Source organism: Manis javanica, chromosome 7, assembly GCF_040802235.1.
Source record: "Manis javanica isolate MJ-LG chromosome 7, MJ_LKY, whole genome shotgun sequence".
Classification (NCBI taxonomy): Eukaryota; Metazoa; Chordata; class Mammalia; order Pholidota; family Manidae; genus Manis; species Manis javanica.
This window is the reverse complement of record NC_133162.1, coordinates 122127129-122144203: the sequence shown is the minus strand read 5'-3', so window position 1 is coordinate 122144203 and position 17075 is coordinate 122127129. Positions and strand designations below refer to the sequence as shown.

General features: G+C 40.1%; 1 protein-coding gene across 5 annotated transcripts in view; it reads right to left on the bottom strand.

Moving 5' to 3' along the window:
- The window catches only part of GALNT13 (polypeptide N-acetylgalactosaminyltransferase 13), a 494477-nt gene extending 480268 nt beyond the window's left edge, over positions 1 to 14209 (bottom strand). For 2 of the 5 annotated variants that reach the window (XM_036996088.2, XM_036996089.2), the window contains exon 1: positions 13875 to 14202. The gene's annotated coding sequence lies outside the window, so the exon portion shown is untranslated. Of the gene's footprint in view, positions 1 to 13874 lie in introns of all 5 variants that reach the window. The other 3 variants (XM_073241476.1, XM_036996090.2, XM_036996091.2) reach the window with 3 other exon arrangements.
- Between the last annotated feature and the right edge of the window lie 2866 nt (positions 14210 to 17075).

Below are 17075 nucleotides of genomic sequence, written 5' to 3'. Positions count from 1 at the left end.
TTATACTGCCTTTGTAGCCTCTATTTTATTTTTGTCCACTCTAACTTTATTATTGTCTTCCTTCTGTTAACTTTGGGCTTCATTTTCTCTTCTTTTTCTAATTCCTTCAGGTTTAAAAGTAAATTGTTAATTGGAGATTTCTCTTGTTTCTTAAGGTAGGCCTGTATTGCTATGAACTAGTTACAACCACATTTGCCAGATACCATAGATTTTGGCATGTCAGATTTATGTTTTTATTTGTCTCTAGGTATTTTTCTTTGATTTCTCCTTTGCCTTCTTCTATGACCCAGTAGTTGTTCAGTAACATGTTTAATCTCTGCATACTTGTAGCTTTTCCAATTTGTTTATTTCTAGGTTCATATCACTATGATTTCAGTCTTCCTGAACTTATTGAGACTGGTTTTGTGGCCTTACATGTGATTTTTCCTGGAGAATGTTACATGTGCCCTTGAGAAGAATGTTCATTCTGCTGCTTTTGGGTGGAATGTTCTGTATATATCTATTAAGTTCCTCTGGTTTCATGTGTCATATCAAGCCAATATTTCCTTACTGATTTTCTCTCTTGTTGATCTATCCATTGATGTAAGTGAGGCATTAAAGTCCCCTACTATTTTGGTATTGCTGTGCATTTTTCACTTTAGGACTATTAATACTTGCTTTGTATATTTTGGTGCTCCTATGTTGAGTGCATACATATTTATAAATATTATCTTCCTACTGAATTGAGCCCTTTATCATTATATAGTACCTGTCTTTGTCTTTTATCACAGCCTTGTTTTAAAGCCTGCTTTTTCCTGATACGAGTATAGTTATACCAGCTTTCTTTTTATTTCCATTTTCATGGAATATCTTTTTCCATCCATTCACTTTCAATCTGGGTGTGTCCTTACTTGTGAAGTGAGTCTCTTGCATGCAGTGTACAGATGTTTCTTGTTTTTCCTTTTTGATCCATTCAGCCACTCTATGTTTTTTAATTGAATAATTTAGTCCACTATATTTAAAGTAATTATTGACAGGTATATACTATTGCCATTTTGTTAACTGTTTTGAAGTTCTTCTGTGTTCCTTTCTTCTTTTCTTTCTCTCTTACCCTGTGCTTTGATGACTTTCTTTAGTGTTTTTCTCATTTTCTTTTGTATGTTTACCTAAGTTTTTTTCTTCATGTTCACCATGAATTCACATATACCATTTGATGAATACACTACTCCATTTTAAGTCAATAGTACTTAAGTTTGAACACATTCCAAAACTACATTTCTACTCTCCACCTTTTATGTTTTTGATAACATATTTTATATTTTTTATCTTATGTAGCCCTTAACATAATTACTGTAGTTTCATTAATTGTATTGTTTTTATCTTTTAACCTTCATTGTAGATTTATAAGTCATTAACCCATTACCTGGTTACATATTTACTTTTCCAGACAGATTTTTACTTTCATATTTTTTCTTTGTTATTAAGTAGTGCCATTTCTTTTCAACCTAAAGAAGTTCCTTTAACAGTACTTATAAGGCCACTTTCATAGTCATGAACTCTAGTTTTTGTTTATCTAGAAAATTCTTTCTCTCTTTCAATTCTAAATGACAGCCTTGCTGGGTAGCGTCTTGGTTGGAAGTTTTTTCCCTCCAGCCCTTTGATCATATCATACCACTTCCTTCCGGCCTGCAAAATTTCTGTTGAGAAATCTGCTGATAGCCTTCCCTTGTACATAACAGTTTGTTTTGCTCTTGGTGCTTTTAAGATTCTCTTTTTAACTTTTGACATTTTACTTATAGTCTGTCTTGGTATGGATCTCTTTCGGTTCATCTTATTTAGTACTCTCTGCGCTTCCTGGACCTATGTGTTTGTTTCATTCAGTAAGTCAGGGAAGTTTACAGCCACTATTTCTTCAAATAAGTTTTCTGCTCCTTTCTCTCTGTCTTCTTCAGAAACCCCTCTAATGTGAATATTATTCCACTTGATGTTGTCCCATGGACCCCATAAGTTATCTCCATTTTTTAAAATCCTTTCTTTTTCACCTTTTTGCTGTTTTGTCTAGGTGAATTCTATTGCTTTTTCTTCCAGCTCTCTGATCCATTATTCTCCTTCATCCAGTAGGCTGTTGAACCCCTCTAATGTATTTTTAAATTCCATTATTGTATTCCTCAGCTCCTGGACTTCTCTTTGGTACTTTCCTATATATTCTCTTTTTGTTGATGTTTTCACAGTGTTCATCTGTTCTCCCAAGTTCAGTAAGCATTGTTATCACTGCCACCTATAATTTTTTATCAAGTAGAACACTTACCTCTATATCATTAAGGTCTTTTTCTGAGGTTTTGTCTCATTCTCTCCTTCGGCACATATTTCCCTGCTTCCTCATTTTGCTTGACTCTTTGTATTTGTTTCTATGTATTAGGTGAAACAGCCACCTCCCTCAGTCTTGAAAGAGAAGCCTTGTGTAGGTGATGATATTACTAGTTCAACCTTGCCCTAGCTCTTAGTTGTCTCTCAAACTTTTGTGATTGTCTAAACCATTGATTTATTCTTGATAGGTCCCTGCTGTTGAGGTGGGGCCATGACCCATTGGTGATCCAAGGGGAAGAATCTCATTTACCACCTGGTTTCAGGCTGACGGGAAGCCAGACACTCAAGCAGCAGATTTTAATGTTTTCAAGTATAAACAGCTCTATCAGGAGCCACAATCCTAGATCTCCTGTCCTCTAGGCCAGATCTAGAGATAACAGGTGACAGGTGCAAAAAAACTGGGCTCTAGATGACTGTATAAGCTCCTTCCTGGGAGGTCTCCTTGAGTTGTAGTGAGACCAGTGGGGTGCATAAAGATGGTGTCTCCCTGCTTGCATTCCCTGGGAGTGCTTCCTTAGAGCTGTAGACTTGGAAACTGGAAGCCTGCCCCTCGGGCTGAAGCTGTAGGCTAATAGGCCTTTATCACAGGAAGAGTTTGGGGTTGTGTTCAGTCTGCTATCTATGTGATCCCCTGGGGGTGCAGGAGAGGTTCTGCCAAGAACTGACTTTCTGATTGTTACATTCCTGTGGAGTTCAGGAGTGCCTTACCCCTTGCCACAAGTGCCAGGCAATCATGGGTCATTCCTTGTATGGATTGTACGCATCTACCGGCTTTACCACAGCAGCTGGAGAGGATAGGGGGTTGACCATGCTTGCTGTCTTCAGAAAAGTAGTGAGAAAATGTCTTGATTGCATATGCCCATAGGCTTTAAGGATGCAGTAGGTCAGTGCACTGGAAGTGGGAAAATGTAGTGACCACTCATACTCACCAGCCCAGCAAGGGAGTGGAGGAGCATTGCAACTACCCTGTCCTCTGGCTTCAGCAAGACAGTGGGATAGAACTGCAACTGTCTACCTTACCTTTGTTAGTAAGACATTGTGAGAGTGCCATATCTAAGCTCCACCTTCACTAGCAGGATAGGTGATAGTGCTAAGACAGCATCCACCAGTGCCTCTATCTCTGGGGAGAGTTTTGACTGTTCCCTGCCCCTCCTGCAGATCTTTTAGATTAGCAAATGAATCTCCTTCATATACACTCTAGGTGCTTTCCAAACTGATGGACTTTTTATTGTTGGTCTCAGTGTAAGTTATATACAAAACCATCAGACTGCTGAGATTCCTTGCACAGGGGGTAGGGGTTATCAGCAAGACTGTATCTCTTCCTCTCCTACCCTTCTCAATGTGGTCTTTATATCCTTTGTTGCGGAGAAGCAGTTCATCTAGTTCTCAGATATGTTTCAGAGGGAAATGACCCATGTGTAGCTATAGATCTGGTGTGTCCATATAGGGGGAGATATGTTCAGGCTCTTCCTATGCTACTATCTTGCAGAAGTCCCATATTAATTATTTGATATTTGTTCTAATTATATATTTTTTTCTTACAGAACTCCAATTATTAGAAAGTCACACTACAGGGAGATTCACTGTGAGTCTTATATTTTCTATTTTTTTTGTTGTTTGTTTGCATTGTTGAGATATTTTCTCTATTTGAAATTATACATTTTTTCTTAAACTACTGATTGGAAAATATTTAATTTCCAACAGTTTTTCTTGTTCACTTATTGCATTTTTCACATATCATCCCCTTGTTTTACAAATACATTTTTTTTACATCTTTTCAAGGATTCAATGTCTTTGTCTCTTTATTGATCTTTTAATTTTCTGTTCCCTGCAAGTTCATTGTATTGTTTTGTTTTATTTTTTTAATTTATCTTGGTCTCTCTTTTTTGTGCTGCAAACTTTTCTTAATATTTTTTCTTAAATATCTGGTGATCTTTGGTTGCTGCTTATATTTAAGAATAACAGAATAGAAAATATTGAGCCCTCTGTGTTACAGGAGTCTTAGGGATTAGAAGACTATGCTTAAAGGTAAGCCAGTTGCTAAGACCCTCAGTGCCAAAATAAAAGATGCTTTATTCTATGGCTCTAAGATGTATATTTGGTTGCCCTTATTGTCCCTCACGGGTCCATAAAATTTTAGCTGAATGGTGGGAGGGGTAGTGAGAAAAATTTGCAATAGAAATGTTTGCATAGGAAGTACAATTGGTGAATAGAAGGCCAGCTATTCATCTATAGATGCTGATTATTTTGTTCAGCCCCAGTGTCCTCTGGTTTTCTTGACATTATGGAGCCTAATGCCTTTGGGGCCTCATTAAGAGCAGAGTGGCTTCCTCAGTTTCAGGCCACTTCCCTCATCTTAGTTTCTTCTGCCTTGCTTCACTCTATCCAATTTTATAGTTTGATATCTTTTAACTCCTTAACTTAATGCTTTAAATGAGGTTTCAGAAGGGGTTTAGATAAAGTTGTCTCAATCCTTCCTCTTAAAATGGATACTTTCCTGTTTAAAAGCAATCCCACTGATCTAGAGAAACTACCCTTAAAACACCTAAAATAAAGAAAACCCAAGGATAAGTAAATTCATTACACGGTTGCATACCACACCACACGGCGGTCCCAGTGGCCATTGCGCTGTTCAGAAAGACTCAAGCAAGGCTCCCTGTTGAAATAAATGCAAATTGCATGTCTGCACACATCTTAACCTACACAGGGTAAAGTAATACTACTGATTTTACACTTCTGAAATGCCTTATGTTCTTTCCTTTTTGTGGAGAATGAGACAACTGATTAACATTCTCAAAAAAAAAAAAAAAGACGTATTGAAGTGTAAAATTATTTAAGGAGATAGTTACAAATATCTTAAATTTGTGGAGATTATTTTTCCTTACAAAAGAAATGGAAATGATGCATACATGTTATCCCACTTGAATTAGAATTTTATATAGATAATAAGAATGTGTGCATTGTAGAAGCAAAATGGGCCTATTGTTGTCTTCAGCAGCAAATGAAGTGTCTCCTAACTAGTAATTCATTGTGTTAATTCAGCTGCACCATCCAATTACCAACAATTCATCTCAACTTAGTGCACAACAATACAACTCAAAAAATCTGTGACAAAGTGTCTGCTCTAGGTTTACCAAATAGGAGAAATACTACCCTGAAGCCAGAGAGTGGGAGCCACAGCATATAAATTATTGAAATGGTCCATCACAATCTATCAGTTAATATCACAATGAATGTTTTAAAGATGAAGTCAATAGCCTAGAGTTAGCAATGAAACATGTTGGATGTCTTATAAGAAAAAGCTAACCAAGGAATACAAAAACTGTGTGGCAACTGAAATTGGCGTTCCCTCAAATGGCACAGCATTCCCTTGGAGCCATGGGCCTTCCAAGTGCCAACTGACCATAGGGCCCAAGCACACACATCTAAAAGTAGACAAAGGTAATGAGATGTGAATTTAGCATCCCCAGCCTCCTGCTTAATGAGCCAGATGAAAGAGCTAGAGTGTCTTTTACCTACTTGGAGACTGAATGATGAAATGAACAGAAGCTTTTTTATTTGCCTTTTATTTTGACAAATCAAGAGTACTAATAGATAGTCCAATCCTGCTACATCAAGCATTATCATAAACCATAGAAGAAAGGGCATTTAAAGTAGAGAGCACCATGAAGAAGGAAGAAAGGAAGGGAGAAGTGAGTAAAAGATATAGGAGAAGAAAAGGAGTATTGAGAAATGATAAATTCTGTATTTAATTAAGAAGAAAATCAGAGGAACACGAAAAATCTATAGGATATGGGTAAAAGGTAAACCATGATCAGGGGCAGGCTGGTTTCTAATATTTTTCAGGGCAAGTGACATATAGTCCCATTTCAGACTAAACCAGTAAGAGAATCAAAGAAAGGTGACCCGTGAGGATTCAGTAAAAAGTAGAATTTGTTATGAGAAAAAGAGAGGAGACTGTACTAAGATTGACACTAGGCTCATCAGTAATCCCATTAACCCTCTAAGAGCAGATTTTATTTTTAAAAAATCAAACAGGTGGAGTGACTCATTATTGGGGGTATCTACTTCATAAATTACATAGTCTAATCAAGTATCAGTCTAAAATGACATTTATTTCTTAAAAAGACTAAAGGAAATTCTTTAAAACAATGTCAGTGCATTAAACAAAAATATTAAGTAACAGAAAGTTGCTGAAAATCAACCAAAGGCCAGAAGGAGAAAATACATTTCATCAGCTATGAAAACATTAGTTCTTACAGATTACCAATGATTACAAATTAATACAGGTTTTCCAGCATATAAAAAGCTTACCAAAAACACGTGAGGAAAAAAAATTCAAAAATTTCAAAGGATTTCCACAATTCCTTCATAAATAAGAATATTTCCTAATGTAATTTAAACAATTCGCCATATTATCTTAGGGAAAAAAAAGTTATTTCTTATTAGATTAGTTACAGATGTAGATCTTAGTTATAGATTAAAGCCTAAATATAGAAATCTTATTTAGTTATGGATTAAAAATTTTTTTCTTCCTGTCTGCATCATGATGTGTTAACTTCTTGGCATTTTTTGTTTGTTTTCTTTTTTACAAAAGTTGGAGGAGTCTGCATCACATCGAATTATAAACAATTCATCTTCATAAAGAAAACCACGCTAATGTTTCCATGTTTATTGTCCCTCCATAATTAACTTTATGAATTTGGTGCTATGAATTCCAAAAGGTAAATATTTTTGTTTGAAACTCTAGAAATCTGCTTCTGGGTGAAGTTTTCTTCCTTCACATTTAAAGGCAAAACTTATGTAGGGAACAAGACAGAAATTTGTGTTCTACTTATAAGCTTTGTAATTTAAAGCAGGTAATTTTATTAATCATTCATCAAAATAGCATAGTCGTTGCCCTGCCACTTATCAGCTTACTCTGGGCAACACATTGAACCTTTCTGTGTCTCAATTTCGTCATCTGTAAAATGGAGATACTAATAAAAACCTACTTTGGGGAGTTATGATTAAATGAATTGCTATTATGTAAAGCACTTATACATGTCCAGCACATAGTTACTTCTATATCTGCTAATAAATCAAATCAAGTAAATCTGAAAAATGATGCACTAGAAGTAGATCAGTCAGTTGAAACATTACATCGGAATCATCTAGAAAGATGTCTATAAAGAGAAATTCTGGGGACCCATGCAAAGCAAACAAGAATCTGTAACAGTGGAATCTGACAACCTATATTTAAACAAACAAACACAAAAACCTCTTTAGGTAATTTCAATTTACACACGTTTGTCAGTAATGACACTAAACAACACCCTAAGTCAGTTTAGCTACATTTCACACACCCCACCAGCATTCTTTTCCTCTTCAATGACCTTAATTGAAATCTAAGCAAAGCACTCGATTTACTAGCGTCAGTCAATTTTACAAAACCAGTAAGAAGTTCAGCTTTGGAATTTTCTTCTTCACCTAAAGCAAAACTGCATTGTTCTCATCAAGGCAAACTAAGAAGTTAAAAAGGAAGTGATCCCTCGAGGCTGGGACACGCCGGTGAGGGGAGAGGACAGAGGGGAAGTTCCTGAGACCCCCTCCTTTTGTTTTTGCCGGGCACTCGTTGGTTGTTCCAGGACACGGGTTGGCACCATCTAAGTGATCTTGATTCATGGCTAACTACCAGGAAGAAACAAGTAACCTCCAATCCTGCTAGCATCATTCCTAGGTCCAAATTTTATTGCGCAGACTTGCAAGAACAAATTAGCTTTGAAGGACTATGTCTCGCTGAGCCATGGGTAATGATGACCATGCTGTGCCATGTGGGTGCATGGGGTCCATGGGGAGGGCAACATATTACAGTGGGCCCGACGAAGACGAGCTCCCAAGCACAGTCTACAAAATGTGGTGAAATACAGTACCAGACTGTGATACAATTCTTATCAATCTTTGTTAAATTAGAAAAAGAAGTGCAATGTAGAAAACGTACAGAAAGCTAAATTTATTCTATCTTAAGAGCTGTATTTTCAGATTTGGTTAGGGTGTAGAAGTCCACTCTTTCATAAAATGATGTTGATGTAAGTAGACTTTTTAAGTCACTCTTACAGGACAAAAGAAAATGGAGGGTAGCACTCACTTATTTTTTAATTTTATTAGTTGGTGAGAATATCAGACTGAGAACTATTAGAGTGGTGGCCTCAGTGAAAGGATTGAGGTGATCCCTGGCCCTAACAGGTATTAGCTGTGTCATTTTGAGTAAGTGAGTCTTGATAGCATGGAGACAGCCATACTACCTCTAACTCATATGGTTACGAAGATAAAATGATGTAAACCTGTCAAATGTTTACTTACCCACAGTTCAAGTACAAAGAAAGTATCCAATAAACTTTAGTTATTTTATCAATTTTTAACTATACTCACCATTTTTAACTCCCTCATAAATAAATTGAAATGGCTATATCCTCACATATGTTTGTTTCCAAGCATTTTTCCCCTTTTTCTTTCACTAGACTAACGGTAGTAGTACTGCACAGGAGTCTTGATAGTCATATAAATCTCATCCTTTCCATCTGAAACTAATTATATAATAAAAATCTCAAGAGGAAATTAAGTCAGTTATTATGCTTCTGATCAGCAAGAAGATAATCCTCCCCATTTGCCAAAATCCATTTTTAACTAAAAAAGAGGTGCTGTGCTTATGATATCAAGGCAATTAATATTAGGCAAGAGACTAAGTTGACATTTACTACTATCTCTGAGGTGTAATTTGGATGATTTTGAATGTGTAGGCTCTGCTTTAAATTCTTCTTTCTATTTACAGTGGCTACTCAGCACATGTATTATGTTCACCAAAGTGCCAGCCGACAGTTTATTCACACTTCTCTGTGATGCTCTACAAGAGCCTAAATCACATTTAAGTGACAACTCAATACAGTTTAATGTATCAAACAGAGTCCCAATTAATTCCACATCATGTTAAAACATTGCTATGATATATCTTGGACAGTCCCGTCTGTCCAAAACAGTAAACATTTCTTAAAAAAATACAAAAGAAGTCTGAATATTTAACATGGACAGTGTGTTTAATTTTCTTACATAACAGAAAATATGATCGCAAAAATGTTCATGTCTATGATGGTAACAGTCATTACTTTACCTACATTCCTCTCAAGCTATGTTGGGCGGATTAACCATTAATATGGAACAACTTTTAACAACTGATATTTTGCATCTTGCTGTAGGTCTACTGTAATGGATGGATGATTATAGCAAGATAAACATTAACAGAAACACTGATAGTTCATGAGGACTATAATTTGTGGACCTTTGAGTGAAACTGGGCCATTAGAGGAAAGACATGTCTCCCTACTTTAATCTCCTAACTATCTCTGGAAATATCTTTTAAAAATTAAGTTTCAGCCTAAATAAATGGGTCCTAAGACCTACCAAGAAAATAAAATTAGAAAACTCATAGCTAAAAATGAACTTTAGCTAATGCATTTACAAGGGACATTAGAACATACATTAATTACACAGATGAATTTACACACCTATACTTATTTCTTGGTTATCAAGCTGAGACCAATTAAATATATTATTATACATATACTACATTTGAAAACATACATATAGGTACAAACCTAAATCAAGGAGAAATAAGTCATCAAATGAAAAGTTTGATTTATACTCTGCTCCCAAAGAGAATTGCTTATAATGCCTCAAATGGATGACCAACTACTACTGAATTCATGTATTCATTTTCAGAAATACTAAGTATTTAATTTCACAATGGGAAGCTAGACTCTTCAAAAACATCTATGTCTCTAATTAAATGGCAGAAGTCCTTAAGTAAACAATGTACTTTAAGATAGAAATTGCAAATAGAAGTCTAATCTGTTAAAATGATAAATGGTTTATCAAAGCTGACAGTGCCAAACCTTTAAATGTGATTTATATGTTCAAACGTGTGTGGAGGGGTGAGGGGGTCGTAAAGGGGAACTATAATTAAGAAATTAAGAAATGTCAAGGTCAATATGAGTATATATACTTAAGTCTTGATTTGATGTTTCGCATGTTTTTATTCTGATAATAAGACTAGAAGGAAGGATTTAGGACCAAAGCATAGTTAAAATTCTTTGATAATTAGGCATATGGTCACTCAGACTTCAAAGTACTGATCTTGTCAAATCTCATTAAATGTAAGATGTCTACATGTTCCTACACTGAGAGCAACACAAACCCAAGAAGGTGAGGTACTAAAAGTCACAATAAAGAATTTGTTGTTTATTGCAAGAAGTGCCACTTGATAGTATTTCTAATAAAGCAAATTAAAGGACAAAACTATACAACCAGAGACATGTAGTATTGTTATTTATTTCATAGGGTGAGACTTTAATTATTACTTCACCTCATTTTCTTTACTTTTCTTGTTATTCAGGAACACTGATATTCTTTTCATTTGCCCAACCAGAAACAAAGAACTCATTTTTGACTTGTTCTTTCACCCTCTTTCTAAAATACCGACACTTTAAAACTGCACAATATCTATTACATGGAAATGTTCTTGTTACAACTATCACTTCTAAAAATCAAGCTGCAAAATGGAAACATCATATCTCACTCTGACATAACTGTTTAACTTGAAACCAAGGATGCATTAAGTTAAAAAGGTAAATGGGTCTCAATATTCTCATCTGTAAGAAATCAGAAGATATCCAAACAATATCAGAATTTCCACCTTCACTATGTCTTTGGTATTTTTAAATACAAAAACTTGGGTAGATCGTCTAGTGATTTTTAAGTAATATTTTTAAAACAAAATCAACTTGAACGTGCTCCTGAACAATACTCATGGTAAATCTACAACTGTTTTAAGAAGTGACTACCATACCATCATAAAAGTAATAAGCTGCCTATGGATTCCCACTAGTACCATATAGCAAGAGGCATAGCATTTCCAGGTCCTTTGGCAAACTCTCATATGCATGCAGTATCACACCTCTCATGTATATTTGAAGCAGTAAGGAAACCTGTAAGTTATTTAAGTAAGTGATTCAGTTTGCCTATCAATGTATAGCCCCCAAATATTTTAAACTGTTATCTTTGTATTAAAAAAATAACTTTTCATTTTTAAAAACTACAGGGACATATTCACCCCCAAAGAGAGGTCATATCCCAGTTTACTTTCAAGTAGAAAAATTGAGATTCCACCCGTCACAGCCTCTAACCTCATTGCAGCCCTATAGTGACTCTTACATAGAAAACATCAGCTAAGTTAAAAAGACTTGCTCAGAAAGGCAAATACAAGCAGTGAAATGAGCTAAAAAGACAGAACTCACGTTTCAACATCTCTTCTACTAGTCCTCCTATCGCACTTATAAATGACTAAATGAAACATAAAATAGGGAAGCAGAATTCAGCTTCGTATATATAGACACATGAGTATAGCTGGGTGACTTCAAAGCTTGTAATTAGCTGCATGGTAACCAATCAACCAACAAGTTTTTATTAAGTGTTTAGTAGTTTTTCCACACTGCAGTAGGCTCTGCATATCTGAGACAACGTCCAGTCCCACTCCGGACTCTGAGATGGAGATTAATCCACACCAGCAGTGCTGAACTTCCTTTGGAGAAAGCTTTCTTTCCTTCGTCTTCTAAACCTGATCTGAGATACAGTGCCTCTACTTAAGCAAGCAGCTCAGCTTAAGCCCTGGAGTGGGATGAGCACCACAGAAATGGTGAATTAAAAGCATTTATTTAAACCGACAGGAGCAGCCAGGGAAAATTCTCAGTAGAGTTGAAGGTGGGCAGGGGCATAAGGAAATCCTGATTCGTGGCTAACAGTACTGAAAAATGCACGTTTCCTATGTTCAAAGCCTGCCATAGGCTATGAAAATTCTCCAAATGTATCCATCTCTGAAGTCACACGAACAGGGTTTCAATACTAACGTTCTAATTCTGCAGAAGAGGAGTTTGTAGAGATCAGGGAAAAGGAAAGAACAGTGATGCAACGCAATACACGAGATGAGGAAAAGTAATGGGTGAAGGCGAGAGAAGGATCTGGGAAGGTGGGAGGTCCGAAGTCAGTCACCAATAGGTTGATCTTACTTTTCAATATTCTCAAACCAGCAGGTTTCTTTAACACTAGAGGGCACGAACGCAAGCAAACACACAAACACACACGCACACACACACACGAAGGGAGGGGAGCAATCCTGAGCAAAGGCAGCCTTCATACAAAGCTAAAGATATGGGGACACCAAGGAACCCCGAAATTTCAGGGGGCTGGGGCAGCCAGGTGTCTTTAACCCTGCAAATAACATCTCTACAATGTGCTTCAGGGAACAGTGACCGCGATCTCTTCCAGGGACAATGCTCAAGGACTGAGTGTTACGGAAGCTCGGCGGTTCGAAGCAGGCAGTCCCTGGAGCTCCTCTGTTCTGCTAATGACACCTCTGCCTCGGGAAAGCTCCCACCCTTTCCAGGTTAGTTTTCCCCGGATCCCGAGGCTTCCTGGGTTTGTCTGCCCACTGTCTCCTCTCCGACACCTGCGTGTAAAGGCTGGAGATGCTCACTCCACCTGGAAATTCAACTGATCAGTCAAAGAACGGGGTGAGGGGAGGGACGCCCGCAGCTTTTGCTGCCCATTCCAGCAGCCTCCGTGTGCTTGGGTTCGCGGCAGCGCAGGGCCCTTGCACCCCTCATTCATCCCGAGTCCACGACAGCCCAGAGGACGGCAGGCTGCCTGCATCCCCGCGTCCCCTCTGGCTCCGGAGCAAGGAGGTCTCTCTACCTGGAGGAGCCCAAAAAGTGGGCCAGGGCGTGCTCTGGGAGTGGGGTTCGGGAGGAGTAGGAAGGGGAGATGACAGATGAAGACAGAGACAGGCAGCGAGAGGCAGAAACAGAGAGAGAAAATACGGCAAGACCGGAGACAAGCGGAAGAAGTAACACGGACAGACATCCCAAGAAAGACTGAGAAAGAGAATGAAAGAAACAGACATGCGGAGGACGTGGGGGGAGCTGCAGCCAGAGCCAGAGTCAGAAAAGAAACTGAATCCGAGACAGAAAGATGCAGAGGATGAGAGGCAGAGGGGCACTGAAAGACAGGCAAAGGGAGGCAGAAAGAAACGAAGGCAACTGTTCGGAAAGACCCCAAAGACCCAAAGCGTCCCGGGTGTGGGGCGGCGTAGGAGCGCCCGCGCCCCGCAGCCCCCAGCCGCCCGCCGCTGGTGGCATGAAGTTGCCCGCGTGCAGAGCCGAGCCACCCCCGCCGCCGAGCGCCACACCGGGTGGCGGAGAGAGCGGGCTGGGGAGCGGGCGCCGACAGAAAGTTCCGCGCCCTGCGGTGCTCCCTCCGCACCTGCAGCGGCCGGCGAGCGCGCTCCGGGCACCCAGGAGGCCGCCTCGCCGGCTTCACAGGCGCCCCTGCCGGGTCCGGCTCGGGGCTCTCCGCGGGACTTGGCGGCGCCCACCCGGGACCTCTGGCCTCCCGGGGGGACTCGACCCAGAAGAGGGGGAAAGAGAGAAAGAGACGGAGACCTGCTGTCGTGGCCAAGGATCCCGCGAAGAGGGGACGGCTGTCCACGCAAGGAATTCAGCCTGCGACCCAGCCCGGCAGGCGCCGACCGGGCGCACCGAGTGCGGGGCGCGCGGAACCCGCGCTCACCTGGAGCCCGCGCCTCTCTTGTCACTCTTCCCGGGGAGCAGCAGGAGCCGGCTCCGGCCTCGGCCAGCCCCGGGGAGGCGCCCTCATAGCGCGGCGGCGGGCTCGAGGGCTCCGCGGGCGCCCAGGCCGAGGAGGCGCCGGAGACCGAGCAGGGCTCCTAGCGCATTGTCGCCTCGGCAGAGCCGCCGCCGCCGCCCGGCCACTCGCCCCGGCCCCCGCCTGCTCCCGTCCCAGCCAGCTCCCCCGGCCCCTCCTCCTCGCGGTCCCGCCCCCTCCCGGAGCCCCAGCCCGGAGGCCTCTCACTGGGCTGGTATCATTTACGTAACCAGCAACCCCAGCCCTCCTCCCTCCCGCTCCCGCTCCCGCGCCTCCCCGGGCTGGGGCGGTGCGCACCGAGCGCGCTCCAGCTGCTCCTGGAGCCGCTGCTCCGGAGAGGGCCCAAGTCCCGCGATACTTGGGAGGCACAGCCCTCCAGAGCAGCCTAGGGACGGCTCTGCACCCCCGAGACCGCCTTGCGACCCCTGGCTACCGGGGGCCCCGTGTGCAAAAGCAGGCTTGCATTCACCAGGTTAGCCCAGCGCACCGGGGAGCCTCCTCTAGAGCTGCTGGGGAGTGGCGGGCTGCCCGCGGGGGGAGGTCCGGCGACCCACCTCCGCGGTCGGCTCTCCAGATGCTGCGGGGAACTTGAGGTTTCGGCGCCGTGAAGCAGAAAATACAGACCAGAGTTTGGCCTCTGTCTATCGGAGTTCGTACACCCGACAGGATCCTAGTATTCTGGTTGGCGACAGCTGCTGCGTCCGAGCGCACTGTGAGAGCACTGGGAATGCAAAGCGCTTCCATGAGCAATTTTTTTAGGGCGAGGTGAAGAAAAAAGTGCGGCTTTGAATTCCTTTCTCAGTTAGGAAGTATGATCTTTAATACACACACACCCTGAAGTACCTGGATGCTTGCGTTTCTAAGTTAGTGTGCCATCATTTGTTAAGTAAAGTTAGTATGTAGTGTAGCAGAAAGTCCATGGTACCAAATGAATTAAAATATATGTAAGGATTTTAGACCAGTGCCTGGCACAAAGCACAGACGTTAGCCTCAGATATTATTAGCATTTGAAGACTTGGGACCTATCCCTCACTCCATGCGGGAGGTCCTCTTCAGGAAGTTGGAATTGCTGAGTCCAAGTCCCTATTTTGCCAGTGATTCAGTGTTGATTAGTTTTGGCCCTTGGCTTTCTTCAGTTTTGGTTTTCTTACTTTTAAGAGGGAGGAAAATAGGGGTCCTTTCCTCCTCTGACAGCGTCATTTCACATGGCCTAGCTCTTTCTTCTTAGTCTACTTAGCAAAACTGGGAAAGTGTATAATAGCTACTTCAAAAATATTAAGAGCCATTTTGTATAAACATGTACTATTAATTATAATCTAGCATATCAATGATATGATTATACTCATGAAAGGCAATTTCTAGAGATGTTATCCTTATGTCTTTTCAGGAATCAGTTATCTAAATTGGTATGATAACTATATTTAATGTCTCCTCCTACATTGTTCATCTTGCCACCCCTTCCCACTATCAATTATGGAGCATCTTCCATAGGTGCTTCTCTGCATGGGTGAGGACATGGGGCTAACTTGTAACACCAGGAACACTCAGGATTTTCTCTCTATTGCTGCCTCTTGTGAGTTTGGGTTCTACCATCAGGCTACCTATCTCAGCATGGATATTGAGAAAAGCTATGGACCAGCAGGTAAAAGATTGGTATTCTAATACTGGCACAGTCACTAACTAGACATATGTCCTTTGAAGACATATAATCCCTGATCCTTACATTCTTCATCTCTAAAAAATATAGTGGTACTATTTTGCAACCTCAGTAATAATATTTAACTAAAGCAAGAAGCATAAATCTAGGTTGTAGAAGTTATATATGTTGCAAGATAGTTTATGTAGTTCCAAAGTATCTCCCTGGGGTAGCATTTGCTTTACAACACACCATCTCAAAACTTAGTGGCTTTAAACAATGAATATTTATAATTTCTCAAGGTTCTGTGGGCTGTCTGGATGATTTTCTGCTCTAGCTGGCTCAGTTTGGGCTGAATGGTCAAGGATGGCCTTGCTTAAATGTCTGCTGCTTGGCAAGCTGAATTGCAGAAGGACTTAGCTGAGATCGTTCTTTGTAGGCTAGCCTTGTGACTATGTATATGTAGTCACAAGACTCTAAGAAACAACAATGTAGTACAAGCTCCAGCATATTTTTTAATATTCTACTGACACACATTTGCTAATGTCCCATTAGCCCAATGAAATTTCATGACCAAGACCAGATGCAAAGGGTGGAGTAACATACTCCAGGTCTTAATGGGAAAAACTGCAAAATAATGCTGTAAAAAAGAGTGCATACACAATTGAGAGCACTTAAGGCCATTTTTGTTATTTACCATAGAGTCTTCTTAATGACCAGGGAATAAAAAATTTCTCGAACAAATCCAGTAGACACCACCTTAAACAAGTACTCAAGGTTAAAATCACCAATAAAGGGAACAGGTGACAACATTAGCCTCATGAGGTGATGCATTAAGAAGTACATGGTACAGTTCATTAAGTATCCCAAAACAAAAAACAAAAAAAGCATAATTGACTATAATCATGAGGAAGCAAGGACAAGTCCAAGTTGAGGGAAACACCACAAAATATCTTGTCTCTTTTTTTCAAAAATATCACTGATGAAAGTCAAAGAAAGTCTGAAGAACTATTCTAGACTAGAAATTAAAGAAATATGACCACTAAATGCAATGTGTTGGATTTTACAGGATGGTTGGAAAAAATATTTATAAATGGGACAGTTGGCAAAATATGAATAAAGCCTATAGGCCTTTTATTTGTGTCAAATTACAATTACTCAAATTACTCTTATATCTATATTAAGTGTCCTAATTTTGATACTTTTACTATAATGACTCTAATGAAATATTTAGGGGTTAAAAAGGGCATAGTGGCTGAAATGATTCTACAGTGGTGCAGGAATATCTATAGAGAGAATGATGAAGGAAATGTGACAAAGTTTCAACAGTTGGTAAATTTGG